This window comes from Cygnus olor, chromosome 5 (assembly GCF_009769625.2).
Source record: "Cygnus olor isolate bCygOlo1 chromosome 5, bCygOlo1.pri.v2, whole genome shotgun sequence".
NCBI lineage: Eukaryota > Metazoa > Chordata > Aves > Anseriformes > Anatidae > Cygnus > Cygnus olor.
The window spans coordinates 5,939,579-5,955,621 of NC_049173.1; the positions used below are offsets into that span (position 1 = coordinate 5,939,579).

At 42.4% G+C, this 16,043-nt stretch overlaps 1 long non-coding RNA gene across 2 annotated transcripts; it reads right to left on the reverse strand.

The window, feature by feature from the left end:
- Positions 1–363: 363 nt before the first annotated feature.
- Positions 364–15,992, reverse strand: LOC121071585. 2 transcript variants are annotated; one of them, XR_005820706.1, is made up of 4 exons: positions 15,534–15,992; positions 15,333–15,427; positions 1,515–1,726; positions 364–392 (listed from the first exon to the last, which is right to left on the reverse strand). It is a non-coding gene; the product is annotated as an uncharacterized LOC121071585 (long non-coding RNA). The 2 variants fall into 2 exon arrangements; XR_005820705.1 differs by lacking the exons at positions 364–392; positions 1,515–1,726 and adding an exon at positions 10,501–11,611.
- Positions 15,993–16,043: the final 51 nt, after the last annotated feature.

The window sequence follows — 16,043 nt, forward strand, 5'->3', positions numbered from 1 at the left end:
AGGTACAAACCCCAGGATAAACCCTGCTGTGGGGTAAACCCTGCACATTCCTGCCCTACAAGGCACAGGTTGCTATTGGGACTCCCAAGCTGAGGGTGGGCATCCCGAGATGAGGCTTCAAGATGAGGATAAAGACTTCTCCTGGGCAAGCCGAGCTACCGCAGGCTGTCACTACAGAGAGAAGCTGAGCAGTGGTGATGGCGCTCCCCACCCCAAAGGCCACCTGCATCTTTCAGTGCACCAAGCAGCTCCAGCACAGCGGCCCTCCCTAGGGTGCCCCTTGGACCTTTGGTCTCCATACCTTCTCTCTCCATCTCTACAAGCCCTGGAAATGAGGCAGGGCCAGGCAGCCTCTTCAAGGTCCTTTACATGTGCTCTTCCCGTTGCTACAACTGCCAAGGCAAGAGCTTCAGGCATGTTTGGAAATAGACACCCCAACCTCCTGCAGAGCTTCGAGGTGTCACCCACGTCCCCACTTCCCCCGCAGCACCCCTGGGGCCAACCACACAGGTCACATCCTAGCTCTGCTTTGTAACCCGGAGTAAGTTTCTGCGTCAGCCCGTGGGTGTGAGATGCCATTTTGCTCCAGAAAGCACAAACATCCCAGTGCCAGAAAGGCAGCAGCAGAGCAGGTTAAGCCCAGGAGAGGCAGAAGTTTGTGTACCGGGGTAATACCACCAGCCTTGCCGAGCAAACACAGGGTCTGTGCTCGTTTGTAATGAACAACTGCAGAGATAAGACAGGTACACGGTCCAAAACCGCAGCTCTGAAAATGATCTCCTTGACAGAGAGATTCCTCTTACTGCACGCTGTAAAATACGGAGATTGCTTCAACTTGAGCCTCTAGTAAATGCAATAGCAAAAATACTAGAGTGTAAATAGCGGCATTTTTACTGCTGATTGTGTAATTTAACCTTCCTTCACTCTCAAAGCTCACAGGCACAGTCTTTGCAGACAGCTCGTTGCTCTGAGGGCTGCCTGGCTGTGGCTGTACCGCAGCAGGATACAAAGCCCCAGCCTGGCCCTTTAATTCCCACATCATGCGAGAGCTCTCAGCATCTCCAGCCCTCCGCTGTAATGAAATGTGATTAAAGGCGGTGCCTTCCCCCTCTAAGCCTGACTGACTGCTCGGTCCTTCATCCCCTCCACATCAGCCGTTGCTCTAGGAGCAGTGAGGATTACCTCTGTTTCTCTGAAAAGGGAATTTTACAAAGAAATCTAGCGATAGGAGCTTAAACAGCAAAATTGTTGGCCGTGTGAGCAGGCACAGCCATGTGATGTGCACACAGCAGGTACCAGAGAGGAGCACACCAGCAGGACCCTGGCCAACAGAACCTGTTTCCCCCTTCTGCCCAGCTCCAGCCCCTGTGCAGAGGAGAGCTGAGCAGAGTAGACGGGTGAGTAGGAGGGGGAGCTCTGCATTTGCAAGATGCAGTCAGTAGTGGCCTAGTTTCGGCAGTGCTCGGTAGCTGAATTGCCATCCAAGAGCTGAGTCTGAAAGGCTCTGCACTCACCTCCAGAATATATAGCTATTAAAACGATCCCCTGTCCTGGAGTACCCTGGGCCAGGAATCTGGGTCTGAATCTATGATGTGAGACGGCGATGTTGTTTGGAAGTACATCCTCCGTGTGGCAGCAGGATCTCCTCATGCTACTGCAAGTGCTGTTCCCGAGCATCTTCAGAGCAGCAATTTTTTTCTGCAGTGCTCATCCCCATCCTGGGAGCCTAGCCCAAGATTATTAAAAGAAGAAGCATTAGAATTTGGCCTCTCAGAGATTCCCAGCTGCAGGGAACGGGACTTCCTTCTTCCAGCCCTGGCAGGGCAGTTTCGGAGGCCAGTTATCGCTGAGAAAAACGCTCAGACTAACACCAATGTGTCTGCTGCTATTTAATGTCACTGCTGAGGATCCAGCTGAAAAGAGAGCATCAGACAAGACAGTCTGTGAGCTCCGAACAGGTCATGCAGCGGCCAGAAGTTTACGTGCACAGTGATTTGATACTGATAATACAGCAAAACAAAAACAACAACATCAAAAATATCCGCAGATCTGCTTTTGGGAGAAGCTGAAGAAATTGAGACAAAGGTCTAGCCAGAACTGCTTCCATCGCAGAACATTACATCGGTACCACAAAGGCACAGCCAACAGCCAGAGAAGCAGAAGCAGGGTTTTTTTATGAATTCTCATCCGCTTACATTACATCACACAGCGTGCACAGAGTGCTCTGTGCATTTACCCAGATCTACAGCCAGCCCATTAGAGGTTACCATTTGAGTCCTGGTTTATGCTGATACTGTCCATGCGTTTATCTGACTCCGAGTGTTGATTATGCACTGTCTGGATGTCTCTGGAAACTCACAGAGGCTAAAAATTACACTTTGCGTGCTGGAGGAAAGAGAATCGGCCTGATGTGCTTTTACTTAGGATTTGGCATGGCACAGAAGGTATCAGAGAATCAGCCTGTGGAAACAAAACCCGCAATCACTTTTACAACGCCCCAGAGATCACACCTTCCAGTGTAACTGAGAGGTGCATTCGCCATCTCTAAGACCCAGAACTCCTGCGATATGCGACTATGGACAGAACTGCAATGAAAGGGAACGCATTCCTGATAGACACGCTGCTTTGTGCCCTCTAAGCAATCGTCACCTGTTAGTAAACAGCAGTGCTTGTAAGAGCTGCTACGAGGGTATCTGTGTGTGCCACAGGTTCATGGAAAAACAAGGTGCTAATAATAGGTAACCCGAGAGACCGAGTCTCACGTAAGAGGCCTGAGGACAGGTAAGGCTGTCTGTGATAAAACCGAGTACTGCAAGAACTGTCTCAGTGTAACCGTGATAGCCGGGCCTTACATTCAACAAGATCCTCACCTGGTCTTCCATTTTTGACAGCACAGATCTAATTTTCTTCCTTTGTACACAAATGGGAACCAAGAACATCTTAACAGCAGCCCCTGGGGCCAATCCATAATTCAAGATCAGGCTCAGAACTCCTCATTTCTAATTACTCATTTAAATATTTCTTATGAGAAGAAGTTATCCGAGCAGGAGGCCGTTGCCTGTTCATTCGTGGGCTTGTGCCCAGCACAGGCTGAGCATGGCTGCCCTTACCTCAAAGCTACACAGCAAAGGTTAGATGTGCCTAGCTATCTTTTTGAGCTGGCTCTACCTGCCCAAAGGTTCAGTGGCATGATATCGAGTAGTCAGGCTGTGACACTGAGCTTCGTCCTTTGCTGGCCGGTGCCCACACACCTCCTCCATGATGTGAGAAAAGTGTAATGTTCTGCAGTGCAAGGACTGAACCTCACAGCCGCGAGGTGTTTGGGTGCTGGAGACCCACAGAGAGCTGAGTCAGGCAGGGGCTGCATTTTGCCAGTGTGAAGCCAAGCAAGATCAGTTCTGAGACGTTTCATCTATTTTTTACTTAAATTTATGAAATTAAGCTCCTGTTAGCGGAAGTGCTGTAGAACCAGGCTCTATTTTATATTTGTAATTAGCCCTATCAACTTCAAAGAAGCTGTTTTTCTATAATATTTGCAGGGCTGGGATTTGTTTTTGCATTTAATTGATACATCATTTTGCACTTGGTATCAGTACTTCAAAGCGAACATTATTGCTTTACATTTCAAAATCACTTTGTAGTACATTCTGTGTATCGCATGGCTGAAATTGGAGAGAACAACCGGCAAATCCTTACCAGCTCCAATCATCTGCGGCTTTATTTCGTGAATTAAATGTTTGTAGTGAACACGAGCCTACATTCCTCAAACTCTAGCTGATGTCAGTGCTGAAAAAGCAAAACCAGGCAGGAGTAATCCCTGCTATAAACAACCCTTAAAATCATCAGTTTTATTCTTAGCATTTTGCAGTGGGGTGGGTAAACAAGTGAGTCCAACTACGTGCTTCTGTAACTTGGGGCAGGCTCGTTTCTTAAATTAACTTGACATTTGCAAAAATCAAAACCCAAACTGAAAGAGGGCTCTACTGGTTTCCCGTGATCCATCCCATTGTATAATTTAAGTCAGTATCTTCTGCCAAAATAGTGAAGTAATGCCCAGGGCCCTCTGCTGGATGATGAAGAACATATCTCCTTCCCCAAAGTGCTGAGATGAATCCCTGTCTTGGAGAAGTTCATAGCACGCCTCAGCATACAACCTTGGCCATCGCCATTGCGTTTTTGCAAACAGAACTACAGGTTCCCACTCGTGTCAGTGGTAACAAAGTGCATTTTACCACTCACAAACAACATTACAGGGAAGGTTTCCCAAACAAAGCATCAAGAATTTGTCCTCATTGTGCTCAAACTGAAAAAAACAAAACACGTCCCATTCACTGTAATTTCCTAATCTGAATTCTTATCAGCTCTTTACAGCCGAACATGGTAGAAAAATAGATAAGAAAACAAAAACCTCTGTAAAAGCCAGGGAAAGATGCTGTAAGAGGAAATGAGCTCTTGCCCTTTGCACAGCTCAGGGAGAAGAAAAATTCAGCCAAATGAAACTAGTTGAATACTTTCTGAGCTTTAGATGTGGAAGTCTTATCAGCCCTTTGTAAGGATCACCTTCTAGTGGCAGAAGGAGCATGTGGTCCCATCACCCTGTCACCTATCACAAGCAGCAGGAGCTTTTTCAGCTCCAGGACCTCAATGAGCAGAGCAAACAGGAGACAGGATCAAAGTGGAGGGGTGGAAAACAAGAAAACGAGGCTCCCATGACAGCATTAGAAATGCTGACTCCAGATAGAAGGTGGACTGTGATGCTAACAGAAAACAGTTCAGATCAGCACTGCAGTGTCTCTGTTAGCAGGAGAGGTTTCAAAACACTGTTCTCAACAAAATTAACCTGGAAGACGATTGATTCCTCTTTATTATATGCACAATTCTTGTGAAATTTCTAAAGAGGCTTCTGAAAAAGGTGTGGGAAGGTTAACGGATGACTTTGAGGCCCTCCAGACAGGAGTGAGAAATCAAGATGACATGAGCACGTAATACGTGACCATACAATATAGACTTCAAAATGGAAATGGTTTCAAGAGACCGCTTGAGGTTTGCCTTGTGGAAACAGGGGTGACTCACTTGCGATTTTGTTGTTCTTCCTGACTTTTCAGAACTTTTTAAGCATCTTGTACCTGCAGCTGTTCCCTAGCTTAATTGCCTTTGTGCTCATTAATGGCGCATACATGTATTTCTTCTACATTTTTTTTTTAAATAATATAAAATAAGTTCAGCTTTTAAATGACGCTATCTCAAAATCGCGTTTTGGGCTCTGGATTTGAATTTCTATCTTCCAGCTGAAACAGTTCAGCAGAATCACTAGCACATAATTCATGATTATGAAACTGCATTTTTTTGTGGGAAAAGTATTGCTGGCAGGGTTTTGTCCAGCTCTGGTATTCTCAGTATTGAAAGCTACATCAAGTGAGCTCATGAAAAAGGAATGTGAGAACCTTGTGGTTTTTACCTTAATTATTCATCCATAGGTGTTGGATGGAGCCCAGAATATCAATGGTTATTGCAATTCTGTTGTATATTAAGAATAAAGGGTAACAGCTTGATGTTTGTTTTGTAAGTGGGCTTGGCCAGATACTAAATACCCCCACTGCATGCTTGTTTAATCAAGGAACACAAATGTCAAGGGGGAAGATTAAAAGATCTGAAGACAATGAAACAACATTCTACTGATACACACAGGAACAACTCTTAAAATGTACAGATTCAAAACTTTAGTTTCAATTAAAATCAGAAAATTCATTAGAAAACTCACTCAGAGAGCATATTTTCCCAAAGATGTATAATTTTACTATGGATGATTTTCCACTAAAGCAGGAAATACAATCAGTTAAGTTAAAATTTGTACCTTCATCCTATGCTAAAGATCCATTCTATCTCACTAAAAATCCCCCTGGGAAGCCATTACCCACGGGTATATTAATGGTACTCTAGGACATGCATTGTGCCTGGTGACACAAAGATACCATATAAAGGAACCAGTTTTATTTTTCAAAGATGCACTGAAGTTAAGCACCAGTGACTGTTTCTGTAAGAGGAAAACATTTTGACCTGTTCCTCTGTCCAACTGTATTTTCTGTGTGTTCCAGTCTCCATACCATCACTTTCACCATTGTTCAGGAAAACAGTGTTCCAGCAGTGCTGAAGAGAAAACCCACTGCTATTTTGTCATTCAGATGACCGTGAGTTTTCCACTTGCCTGAGAAAGAGGAGAGGGGATCATCTTTCCAACATCATATTTTACCCAAAGTGATACCCAAGATTAGATGGCAACTTAATATACAAAAGTCATTTTCAGAGACAAAAAGTAAGCTCTTTAAAGATAAATGTAAAACGTGCTGCCAGTAGTCTCTACTGCTTTGTGCTTATACATAAGGTCTGATTTTTAAGTACTGACTTCCATGGTTAGTGCCATAGTTATGTGAACTTTGCTGAAGCCAACTGATCTCAGAATCTGACGTTTTTGTGACATTTTGAACCAGCTGGCTGGAAATGTGAGCCCTGAAGCTCCTCTTGTAACGTATACTTCCTTGCAGGCTTTTCTCCAGGATGCAGACCCTACTGCTGCCGGCTACGCGGAAGTCTGATGATGCTTGCTCTTGGGGTGAGCTGTGCAGGTAGGAGTCCCCAGAGGAAAAGTCGTGACTTTCAGTCACTGTTTCTTCTCTTTCAGCACTGGGTGAAGAGAATCCATCTTTCTGTGTATCATCTCTTGGTCACCGAGCTCCAGGGTTTGAATAGTCAGGGCCCTGCTACATGACTTCTGAGGAAGAGAGACTCGTTCATTACACCGGCCACTGCAGGACACATCATGGCAGTACCTTGATTACTGATTCAGTCTTAATTTAGACAGCCCAGGTAAGTCATCCATGAGTCCCTTTGAGTAAATATTGCATAGCCACTTCACTCACAAGAAGTTTCTCAGGAGAGTTCTCCCTCTGCCCTTCAAATGTTTATGTTCTCAAACCTATCTTCATCTTCATCTTATAATATAAAATTGCTTAAAACACAAAAATATAAGGAACTTTGTGGCTTGCCAGGTACAGTCCTTCTCTATTTTAGGCAACAGTATTACATAAACTATTCACTGCCATTTTAAAATAAGGTCAAGTGTTCTGTCCCTCTTCTTTCTACTGGAGAGCTGTTCCAAAATTTCACTCCTCTTGGTGCTAGACAAATTCTTCTAATTTCCAGCCTAAATTTATTCATGGCCAGCTTACAGCCATTTGTTCTCATGCCAACAGTGTACTTTAGCTTAAGCAACTTTTCTCCCTCCCTCTTGTTTTCTTTGCTGAGATATTCATAGCTTCCCATAAGTCATTCCTTTTTTACAGTTTGCTGCAGATTTTAAACTTTGTGTGATTTGTTCTGCTCTTATTATTAAGTGTCCTCTGAAATTAGCTGCAGTGTTCTAGAAATGCTTTTACTACAGGTTTACCAAAAGAGACTTCATGACTTCATGCCTCTGCATATGCAGATCAAATTGACCATCCCTAACTCCAATTCAATACACCACTGTCATTTCATTTTCGTGTTATTCTTCACTTAACCTCTGGTTTTCTGTGTATGCACTAACATTTCTACTTCCCACTGGCAACAAGAGTTTGAGGAGGAGGAGCATGGGGAGGTTCCCAGAAGTATCAGTTTACGAAAGAGAGCTCATTTTTTAAACTAATTTCCAGATTCCATTTCCTGGTTGCTTTTTTCTTCTTCCCCCCAATTGGTGTTTGCATCCTGTCCCACAGCTGCATCGTTTACACGTTTTATAATGCTGCCTTTAAGTGCTCTTTTAGATAATGGAAATTCATTCCTGAAGAACAGCTCCAAGTTCTTTTCAGCCTAGTTCAACTCACTAACTAATGTCACTGCACACCACCAGTGCCCTTCCAGGAGCACATCACCAAGGAGCAGAGCTGGAACTCGGGTCCCATGTCTCAGATCACTGCCCACGCTTGCCCAGCAGTGTATGCAGAAATCTTTCAGGAATGTGTCAAGGCGAACAAATTCTACATCTCGTGTACCCAGGAGCTAATAAAAATCCCCCCATTTATTTTCAGGTGCTGAGCCTTAAGAGAAGACGTGGGTAAACCATCCAGCACTCCAGGAGTTAAAAAGGATTGAAAAGACCCCGGTCTGCCAGGAGCCATTGAACTGTGTCTAAGCTAATCCAATGGTTTGGTTAGAAAGAAATGAAGACATGTAAAGGGAAGGGGGAAAGGAAATAAAGTAAGAATTATGAAGAGCCATAATGGGTCAAACCAAAGGATTACTCAGGATCTTGTCTCTGAGAGGGTCCGGTTGCAGATTATTAGGGAAAGTGCACACAAACAGGGAAACCAGGAGTTAAAATCACTCCCTTTCACAGGGATTGGAAATGCCCTGCCCTCCTTCCTCAATATATCCTTGCAGATTTCCTGCAATGTGTTGAAAGATTTCCCAAGTCAGCTATTGAAATTGCATCTTTCTGCTTAACTACCTTTGATGGAGGTATATCCATAAATTTGTCTAATCACATTTGTAATTTGTTTATGCTTTCAGCATTCATGACATCCTGTAGTAACGACTTCCACAATTTAATTATGGGCTGTTGAAGAAATACTTCCTTTTGTTTGTTCTGAACCTGCCTGGTGATTTCATGATGTGCTCCAGAGCTTGTACAGCAAGAAATAGTGGCTATTGTTCCCTATTTACATCTTCATGCAGCTTGTGATTTTATATACCCCCGTTAGTCATTTGTTTTCCAAGGTGAGCACTTCATACAAGTTCTCATATGGAAATTATCCCATACTGCTGGTTATGTTAAGTACCCTTGCCTTAGCATTTTCTAGCTCTATTTCTTTATTTGCGTGATGGAGGAACTGTGAAGAGTCCAAACTGCTTGCACAATGCAGGGTGTGGGTACACTCAGTGGGTAATGCTACAGTGTGATATTTTGTTTTGTTATGTTATCCCACCCACCACCCAGTGGTTTCTAACATTTTGTCTGCTTCTCTTATTGCTCCCAAACATGGGACTGGTATTTTCATTGAATTATCCATAATGACTCTGAGATCCTTTTTCCTGAGATGTGATAGCTAACTTAGAGCTCATCAGCGTGTATCTATAGCCATGGCTGCCTCTCCTCATGTGCAGCAGTCTGCAGTTTCATCTAGTGTTTCATCGACCAGATCCTCAAATTTTATGAGGTCCTTTTTGCAACTCTTTGCAGTTGCTAGTCTTGTTCTGTGATCCAGGAAAAAAAGGTTAGATGAAAAAAAAGAAATATGAGAAAGAAAAATGTTTTTTAGGATTCCCTTAAGCTGATGATGTAGGAAGTCCATTACTCAACTCCGCCTTTTGATACATCAGTCTCACATTAACCGTGTACTATGAATTATGCTAACAGCTCTCATCATGACAAGATGCAAATATCTCAAAGACTTGCTGATATATCTAGAATGCTTCTGTCATCATCTCTCTCAGATTGGGATGATGGGGCTTGGCCCTTTTTCATCCATGCAGCCAGACCAATTAAGGTATTATTTCATCCGGGAACGCTGACTGCACTTGTTCCAGCCCAGCAGGTTTTCAATTTCCATTGTGCATCAGAGACAAAGAGATGTGCTACTCACCATGGAAAAATGCAAGAGAAGAAAAGTCGGTGAAAATTCCTCAGTATTTCATGGCTGCTTTTGAGTGCAATTCGTTTGCCCCAGATATTAGACAAAATGTTCCAATGCTACTTCTGTGATATTTTTGGGGTTCACATTTCTTACAGACCACTGGTGACTGACATTACAGTCTAACTGTTGAACGTGCTCAAGAACTCTCTTGAATACTTTTGTTTGTTTTTCCCTACCTCTTTGTAACTAGTGGTCTCAGTGTAACCAGGCTCTGGGAAAACGTAATTCATAAGGGTTCTGCTGTGGTCAGACTAAAGTGATTCTACCACACCTACTCTAGTGGCTGGGTTTTCACAGGTTTAATTCCCCGTGTGTAAGGAAAAAATAATAATAACAATAGCAGGCAAGAATATGACCATAAAACAGTTAGTGCCACGTTAACTGGCATCATTTTATAGGGTTCAGTGGAGCTACAGGAGCACACACAAGCTGCAGATTAGAGCCGAAATTGCTTCCCTTGTAGCTTGATGAGCCTATAATGACACTGTCTCATGGACGATTTACTTTTGTTTCAATGGAGCTCGTTCAGGCCCTTGATACATAGAAGGAAGTGAAAGAAGAAAAGGACGGATGCAGAAAAAGATGATGTTTTCTAAAGTACTGATGCAAGTGGGGTTTGTTCTCTTATAAAAATTGGAAAATATTCACCACTAAGCTGAGAAGCACATTTTCATTTCTTCAGAATTTTCATTTCTGCAGATTTCTTCTGCATTTCTGCAGATCCTCTATAAAAAGGATGAAAAATTTGATCCCCCTCTTGGAGAAAGGATTTACTGCACCATTCATAAGCAGTGAAAAATAAATATTGTAAACTTTAAAGAGCTTAATGGCTTTGGATATTATTGATAGATTACAAGGAATGAAAAGTTAAAAAAAAATCAACAGAAAGCAAATCTTGCAACTTCTTTTTACAGATTGTCCATGAAAATATCAGGAAGGTGTTTCACAGGTGCCGATTTCTAACCTAAATCAGACCCCAGTGAGATTCAGAGTACAGAAGAATTCAGCAGGGGCACAACACTACCCCCCACCAATGTTGTCAATAAACTACATGGATGTTTCAAAAGTTTGTTCAACTTAATATTTCAGTGACTGGATCTTCTCGTACCTTTCTCCGTCAGACTCAGAAGCCTCTGCTACCATCTGTATTTTTTTCTGCATATACCTATACACTGTTACGCAGCTCAGTCTTAAGCTTTCTTTCATCAATGAGAGTCTGACAGCAGTGCATCACCAGCTTTGTTTTCCAGTCCATGGCTAAGTCCATGGCTTCCTTTCTTGGAATGAAGCCACGTCAGATGAACACAGTGTTGCAGGAGCTGTTTTACCAGTGCTGCATACAAAAGAAAAACTCCTTCTGTCTTATTCCCTGTGTCCACCTACTTGATAAATCCACAGATCATGTGGGTTGGTTAATTTTTACTCGAGACTTACAATGGCAGCTCAGGCTGAAGCGATGACCTTGTATTCCTTTCCTGAGTCAGAGCATTTCAAGATGGGGTTTCTCCTCCTGTGGCCATAGACCATCCAGCCGCAGTGTATCTGCTTGCATTTAGCTGCATTGAAGTGCTTATTGCCGGACTGTGACCATTTAATTAGGTGATTCAAATCATCGTGTAGGTATAACTTCGTTATTTACTACTCAACAAATTTGCACCATCTGTGGATTTAACTGGCTGAGACCTATGTTACCATTTGGATAGATTAGATAGTTTCATTAAATTGATTAATAATCATTAAAATGATTTCCCCCATTTTGAGATCTGCTTTTAAGCCAATTTCTAATCCATTTAATGTGTGCCTTGAAAATTCTATTTTACGCTACACTGCTTGTTTTCATATATTTTATGTTTATGGTGATGTTCCCCTGTGAGTACCTAGTTGCTGTGGTTTAACCCTGGTAGGTAGGAAAGCACCACACAGCCTCTTGCTCACTTCCACCCCTGCAGGAAGGGGGAAAAAGAATCAGAAAGGTAAGTTGGAAAACTTATGTGTTAAGATAAAGACAGCTTAATGAGAAAGACAAGAAGAGAAGAGGAGAAGAGGAAAAAACAGTCAAAGATAATAAAAAAAAAGAAGTGCATGTGCACAATGCAATTGCTCACCACGAGCTGACCGATGCCCAGCCAGTCCCTGAGCCCCTGCAGCACCCCCCTGTACAACTCCCCACAATTTTTATTGTTCCACATAAGGCCATATGGTGTGGGACATCCCTTTGGCCAGTTGGGGTCAGCTGTCCTGGCTGTGTCCCCTCCCAGCTCCTTGTGCACCCCCAGCCTCCTTGCTGGCGGGGCAGTATGAGAAGCTGAAAAGCCCTTGACTCTGCATAAGCACTGCTCAGCATGTTATTAGCACTATTTTCATTACATATCCAAAAATGTAGCGCCATACAAGCTACTAAGAAGAAAATTAACTCTGTCCCAACCAAACCAGCACACTACCTGATGGTTTCTGAACAATTCCCTGCTTTCTTTGATATTTTCAAGTTACGCCCACTGTTGTTTGTCAGAAATTGCTGTGAAGTCTGGGACAGTGACCATAACAAAAAATAAAAAATGAAAAGAGGCACATTTCTATTACTGCATAGTGCTATTTTTTGTTTGCGTAAAGCAAGTGTGCCAGGATCATGAGTCACTAGGCAACCGCTAATTTATAGATCAATGCTGAGCTCATTTCTGTCTGTTAGCATAACATCCGGTCCAGAGCAGTCACTGCAATAATAAAACATTCTATAAATAATGCCTTACCTATTGTTTCTAGAAGCACTAATGAAGTTTTATCATTTTGATTTTTGTTGTTGTTGTTGTTTGTTTGTTTGCTTTTTAACCTCCCTGCAGGAGACTTTCAACAGCTATCCCCAAGTCAAAGTCATACGAGATAACTCAAATTTTTTCTTCCTACATGTCACTGACATATACATACGAAGCGGCTTGCCCTGCGCCATAGGGAAATCTCATACAGATGCCCCGTGCCCATCTGAGCTCACTCCTCCGTTTTTGTGGCCTGTCTTAAAAAGCACTGAGAAAATACAGTAACTCAGATAATCTAAAAACATGTAAAATGTAAAGCACAGACATATTTATTTTTATGCTCCTATTTGGTTCATTTACTTTAGAAAAAGTGGTGAACAGTTGTCTATAAAATCAGGTGAACTTTAAATGCAGCAGAAAGGGCAGGGCCCTGCAGCACTGGCATCCATTCTGCTGCTTGAGCTCTGTGCCAAAGGGATGCAGCCAGAGCTGCAGGGAAATGGCCTTGCCCACCCAGAGCTCAGACAGTCAGGAGTTATTCTCGATAAAATACTCATGCATATGCATTTAAAGCCATGATTCTGTCTGTCACTGGTGACATACTTGAGACAACACACTTTTATTCCATTCCATCCTGCAGGTCAAATTGTAATTAGCCAGGGATACACACTCCCCAGGTAACACCTATTTTTGGCAGCGCCAAGAGCAAGCAAGTGCACTTCTCCCCATCACACTTGTGCTCAGGGTTCATGGCACTGACACAAACACAGTGACTGCATCACCAGTGCTGTGTCAAAGCCCAGAAGCCTTTCTCAGGCTTGTTTCAGCAACATTCTTCTTGACCCCAGGAGGAGTAAGGACTCTGCATTATGGAGACATCAATGCAGCTAAGTATCTTCATTTTTCCAACTACTGTAGGTGCTTAACCTGCTAACCTACCAACTTCTGATCACAAGGGCTTAATGAGAAGTCTATTATTTTTAAACTTCAAAAAGCATAGACACATCTCACATCAAAATATTTAGACTACTAAAATTATTAAAATAAAATAAAATTCCCAAACTGTCTCATTTATCTCACCTGATACTAAAAGTTAAAGTGTGTACAGTTTTATTAGCAAGAAGGAACAGAGAGCCTAGTTTCTAAAACGTAATCTATTTTAAACATTTACATGAGGTCTATCATCACTGCTTCTTGGCACTTAATCTGATATTTGATCCAAATATGCATTGGTTGGCAGAAATGATACTGGAAGCACTTGAATTAATAAATGACGCAGTCAGAAATATTCCAGTGATACAAACAGAAGCAGCCAAAAAGCTGCTCATAGTTTACACACAATACTTTTTTAAAGATGGAAAATCTTCTACAAACAAACGTACCGGTCACTTTTAACAATCCCAGAGAAACCAAGTCGTCTACCACCCCATAAAAGTATCAGTAGAAGGCAAAGGCAGAAACATATGTTGGTGATACACAGTGATCTATAAGAATCTAATGAACAACAGTTTCAAAATGTTTCACTGACAGTCAGCAAAACTACCAAGACAATTCCAAAAGTAAACGTACAGCAGCAAGGCACCATCAGCACTTAAATGCTTGCTTCGACTATGCTATGAAATGATTTAAAATTATTCTGAAAGGCTTTAGCAGAATTAGAGCAGAATGTGCCACAGCAGAAGGTGAAAGATAGCACACTTGAAATGATTAATTCAGTCTGAGATAGGTCTGAAAATCCTTTATGTTAAAAGAAAAACCTAGCAACTGCTACCAGACTTTTTTTAAATGTATGTGCAAATATACATTTTAACAGCTTTATAAACCAACACTGAATTATCTAGCAATAACATTATCTAGCTCTTAATGAGCTGAGTTAACAATTAATATCGTAATACTGCCCTGCACATTTGCTGCAGTTGAAGAGATTAAGAATACTATATGCACACAGATTTTAGGCTGCCAAAGCGGGTCACCCTGAGATGATTCAGTCACCTAGAAAGGACTAAAGGTGTTCCACAAAATGTCTATTTTCGTAATTATTCCCTTCTGGTAAGAGAGGAGTGTTTTCCAGTCAAACAGAAATCCCTACACCCAAATTAGATCATTTGGCTTTCCTCATTGCCAATAATGAGTCATTCACTTACATGCTCAGAAACAAAAGCAGTTGCATTTTGCTACTGAGAGTACCAATGAATATCTGGATTTGGATGCAATGTCCAGTTTTACTGCTTCATCATTCAACTGCTTGCTTGAGAATACTAAGGAGATCACAAAATGGCATCAACAGGCCTAGTTGCCTAAGCTACTTTACTGCGAGGGTTGCCCATAAGATTCTTTGTCAACAGGAAAGGAAAGGAGTAATTTGCTAAACAAGACCAGCTTTGTTGCATGATCCAGTATAACACAACACACTCCCCTTAAACAAAATTACATAAAAGCTTCTCTGCAGGAGGCTGAGTAGATGACCGTGTTGGTTTTACCCTTGAAATAGAAAGTGAGCACAATTTTCAGAGCATTAACATCCCCTTTTTAATTTAAAATCGTTCCATTATGTACTTGTTACAATATGTTAATTTGCCAGATCATATTTGGACTCGTAATTTTACCTCATTACAGACTTCCACTGAAAGAAACCTACTAAATTTTTGTCTTTGTAGCACCTATAAACAGGGAAGTCTGAGACCATGCGGCAACATCTTTCTTTTACAATGGAGAAACAGATGGAAACTGCCTGCCTTATGTGGAATTGGAGTGACATCTGGTGACATCGGAAAGCAGCGCAAGTAAGGACTGATCAGCCTTTGAAAAACTACAGAAGCTGCTTATGCCATTTCCACCCCTTCAATTAAAAATGTTAAGAAACATTAATGCAAAGATTTTAACAGAAACCCCTGAAACTTTCAATAAATCTAACCTCCTTATTCACAAATCTCTGATGACATCTGAGTCAGCAGGAATCCAATTTTCTGCTGAGAAATCCTACTGCTGGAAAATTTTCATCTAGCCTCACTGCATGAGAAAACAAAACAAACAAAAAAAGAAAGATAAAATTAAGTGCAAATGGCTGGGTGAGCAGTTTTTTCAGTTTGACTGGTCTGTTTTATCTCATGCTCACGTTTCTAGATGATTTTAGTGAAGCCACAGGAAGCTTCTGTGCTGCAAGTTGGCAGTCAGTTCACATTCCTCCCGAAGTTAAACCACTGCACGGACACAATATCCCTCTGACGAAGAATGGTATGTGAGACAGAATAAAGCACTATATGCCCTCTTTTTTTCACATTTCACTAAAGCACCTTAACAGCTCTTCTCCGCTACTCACACTAAAGTCACTGCAGCTTAAATTAATTTAATTAAGCACCAGCACGGGGTCAGATGGATAGAAAAAGGCTGGGGAGAGCCTCCAGAGTGTTATGGCAGACCACTGGTCCCGCTTAACTGGGATAACTGGGATAACTGGGATTACTAGTGCCATGCCCCAGCCCTAACTGGAATTACTGTTTCCGTGCCCGAGCCCGCTCCCTCAGGTACCCAACATGGCCGCCGCCATGCCCACCGACATGGCCGCCACCGCCCTCCCGGCGCCAAGCCTGCCACTCGCGCCTCCCATTGGCTGCCGGCCCGCCGG